Source organism: Propithecus coquereli, unplaced genomic scaffold (genome assembly GCF_000956105.1).
Source record: "Propithecus coquereli isolate 6110/MARCELLA unplaced genomic scaffold, Pcoq_1.0 Scaffold41, whole genome shotgun sequence".
Classification (NCBI taxonomy): domain Eukaryota; kingdom Metazoa; phylum Chordata; class Mammalia; order Primates; family Indriidae; genus Propithecus; species Propithecus coquereli.
The window spans coordinates 5,971,308-5,975,108 of record NW_012149841.1 but is presented as its reverse complement, the minus strand read 5'-3'; the positions used below and the strand labels follow the sequence as shown (position 1 = coordinate 5,975,108).

General features: G+C 47.0%; 1 protein-coding gene across 2 annotated transcripts in view; it reads left to right on the top strand.

The window, feature by feature from the left end:
- Positions 1–205: 205 nt before the first annotated feature.
- The window catches only part of VSNL1 (visinin-like 1), a 127,553-nt gene continuing 123,957 nt past the window's right edge, over positions 206–3,801 (top strand). For both annotated transcript variants that reach the window (XM_012653095.1, XM_012653097.1), the window contains exon 1: positions 206–630. The gene's annotated coding sequence lies outside the window, so the exon portion shown is untranslated. The remainder of the gene's footprint in view (positions 631–3,801) is intronic.

The window sequence follows — 3,801 nt, the reverse complement described above, 5'->3', positions numbered from 1 at the left end:
GGACAGAGCGGCAGGAAAAGCGGGCCCCGCGTGTCCGAGCTCAGGCCTCGGCCTTCAGCCACCACGCTCAGTAACTGCGGGGCGTGAAGAGCCCGATGCGCCCTCCCTCGCGCCGGTCCAGGTGCCGGCAGCTCTGGCAGTCGGGGTCCCTTTTCCTATCCACTTTCCTTTTGAGTTTCTGCTAAAATCTGGAGACGCAGAATCCACCCGCGGAAACTCCGAGCCTTCCAACTGAGCATGCGCATTGCCAGGTGGCTTTCGGTCTCAGGCTCCCGAGCTCTCCTAGCTAGGGCTGCGGAGCCGGCAGCCGAGGGAGGAGAGGAAAGGGAGGGGGTGCCTGGAGAGGCGGAGGCTCACGCGCCTGCGCAGCCAGCTCCAGGGACCCTAGGTTTTCTATGGGATTCCCAATCTGCAACAGAGATTTACCCGAGCGTGTTGCGGCGGCGGCTGGGCTTGCAAGGCGCGATCCGAGAGGGATTTAAGGAGCCCAGAGCTCTAGAGGAAAAGAGAGCGAGAGAGAACCACACACAGAGACGGCTTAACCGTTTACCCGAATTAAATATATATTTTAAAAAAAGAACTGTTGAGTTTTATCATTTTCGTTAAGTGACCGTGCGCAGCGCTATAACTGTAAGTGGAAAATACAATCTTCGTTGCATTTCTGCATGTGTAGCGCAGCCAATTGTCAGGGAGATGCTTTGGCTATTGTCACATACTTGGCTTTGCATAGATGCATCTAAATGCATGGCGATAATTGCCTTAGTTAATGCTGGCGATCTGAATGTGCTGTTAGTCCACAGGGGATCTTTTGGAAAAATTGGGGTGGGGGAAGGGGGAGTGTTTATGTGCGGTGTGTTTGGGGGATTATTTTAGGCTAGATTTAAGATAGGTGAAACTGAGATGCTTTTTTATTTTAAGTCTATAAATAGGCGGATTTCCTTAGACAGATTTAAGTAGCTAATTGACCGATTGTGAAGTTTTCTGGTTGCTGATAAAACTACTGAGCGGGTGCAGTCAGGTACCAACCTGTCATCCGTGGAGTTGGTGCACCATTTTTCTCACCGTGGAAGGGCAGCAAAGGTGTTTGCTAAGTAAAACTGAGCGGACGAGATTGGCATGGAAATCAGGGTTGATTTCTAGGCGGGATGTCAGTGTTTAAAATCCGCGGAGTTAGGCGCAAAATAAGCACATTTCTCAGTATTTAGAAATGAGTAAATAATTTTTTTCGTTTTGGATTTTTCGTCACAATGGTGAATGGGCAGAAAAAGGAAAGATGTTCTACCGCACTGTCGATTTTGAACAGAGCCTGAGACTAAGAGTCGCTGAACGGGGACTGTCAGACCCAAACTAGTTACCTGCCTTTGCCTTCCGTATTCGTCTTCCGGAATGTAGGGTTGAGAAATGTAAACCCAGGTGTGTTACGTTTGGTAGTATTTCTTTAAAGGAGAAAAGGTCGTTGTGTATTTTGAGTTAAAATGGGTTGTTCCTTGCCCAGAAGCTGGAAGAAGGGTCTTTGCAAGGTCAAACCCCGCGTGGAAATCGGATTGCTGAATACCCTCAGGGGGCGTGAGAATGTGTGTGGGGAGGGGGCGCGGAGAGGGCGATGCTCCTCGCACGCCAGGAAATGGTGAATGTTCAGCACCGCTCGGAGCAGTGCCCTGTGAGATGCCAGAGTGGGAATCCATTTTTCTAGAGTTGCCCTCCTGTTCATATTTTGGAGACTAAAATGAAATGGAAATGCTGGTAGGTGTAGAAAACGCTAAGTATATACTATCTGTGTGTCACTTTCCACTTGAAGGCAAGAGAAGTCAAGGAGTTTTATTTCTACCTATTAATATTTTTTAAAAATCTTCTAAAGGAATTTCAGGTTGAGACAAATTCAAAATGAAACTCTTGTGAAAACACGTTTTACCTCCATTATCATTTAAAGTGCTTCCATTTGTGTGTGGGGGGTGGGGGGGGTTCTGCATCATTGAACACCTTACTCATGAATACACTCTCATTAAGCCTTGAGTGTTTAGTAACCCCAGAAAATGCTGCACTGAAGCAGGTTGGCCGAATGGCAAGAGGAAGGCAGACAAGAGAAGAGCATGGCCAATATGTGCTGGATTTTCATGAAAAAAAGCAGATATAATTTCTGTGATGAAATGAAATAAATTTTCTCCCAAACAGGGGCGGAGGTCATTACAGGGCTCTTTGTCCATTTGATCAGTCCAACTATTTGGAACCCCTCAAAGGATTTTATAATTTAGTTAAATGCGTGAAATTTGAAATTGAAAATTCAAGAATATCCTCTCCTTGAAAATCCGAAGTATAAATCATGCCGCCTTCTCTGTTCCTTCTTTCCTTATTCCAGGGCAGAAAAACTAATCATTTGTCACAATTGAGCCAGACTCCCTGTCATCAATGAGAGTTGGCATCAGTTGGATGAATGGTGCAGGTGTTGCACTGTACTGAAAAGGGGGTAATGGAGGAAAAGGGGGACTCTGGTATTAAACCTCACAGATACTTGATCTTAGAGTCCCCGGCTCAGAGGTTGACAAGAGAGGGTCAGATCAGGCAGAGGCCCTGTAAGGTATCTAGTCCAAATCCCTTGTTTTACAGAGGAGGAAAAAGGCCCAGAACCATGGAGCTAGAGAAAAGTCAATTAATTTCTAGTCTATGGAATAAACAGTTAAAAAGTAATATTGAGTGCAAATGTTCCATTCTCTCTCTAATTTTCAGCATCATCAGTGATATTGCTGCAGTCTTCAAATAAATAATGCCTGCTTTCCAGCACATCTTTCGAGATAGTCTCCAAGGGTCCCTTTTTACACCATCACATTTCTCTTCTTTGCCCCTCTTCCTTGTGAGGTCTCTTTCTCTCACTTTTCTATTGCCTTTCACCTCGTTGAATGTTTATGAATGTTTAGTCTGGCCTTCCTGGCCTTCTCTGCATCTCAGTCAATTTCTTTGGAGTTTGCTGGGAGCACTGGCAAATCATTCAGAATCTGCAGCTCTTGTTTGAAAACTGCCCAAAGCCCATCTCCATCCTTTCCCTGCTCTATCCCCCAGAATCCTTCAGGGAATCTGAGACACCTCAGGCGCCATCCCCACTCTTCTCATCTAGCCTCCTCCCAAACCACTGCAGCTGCAAGGATTAGCACCTAGTGGAGTGAGGAAGCCGCAGTGTAAACCCACAGTGGGCTATGCCAGCTCTCCCCAGGCTCCTAGGAGGCAAAACCCAAATCAGAGATGCCTAACTCTCTCTGGCCTTCCTGGAAATCCTCCAGATGGAGCCACCTACAGAGAAGGGGAAGGGAGTGGGCAGGAAGATCTAAGGAAGAAGGCTTGTCTGCTTTAACCTGAAGTGGCGCTGTAGAGGAGAGTCGTGCAGCTCTTAAACCTTTAAGCACTTTACACAGCTTTCTTCTTGCGCAGCTTTCTTCCCTTGTCTTGCTGGAGGAGGGCTGCACAGCAGGCAACATGACCTGCCTGATTGGCCTTCCCGCCTTCTTCCTGTTTTCTCCTCCTTCTTTCCTCCCCTTGCTTTTTCTCCCTCTTTTCTCCCTTTCTGCCATAAAAATTGCCTACACAATAACATTCTAGGCCTTCTAATCTGGGCCTTCCTGTTTCTTCTCTGAAAGTGTAATCTCCCAGGCACTCAGAAAGACACCCACAACCACCACAATGTCCCCTTTGGGGAAATGCCAGGGATTTTTACCCGAAAAAGCTGAGGCATTGAGGAAGGAGGGGCTAGACGACTGGGAGGCATGGCCAGAGGAAGGCCCATTGGAGTCTCTTTCTCATTTGAAAGATTAG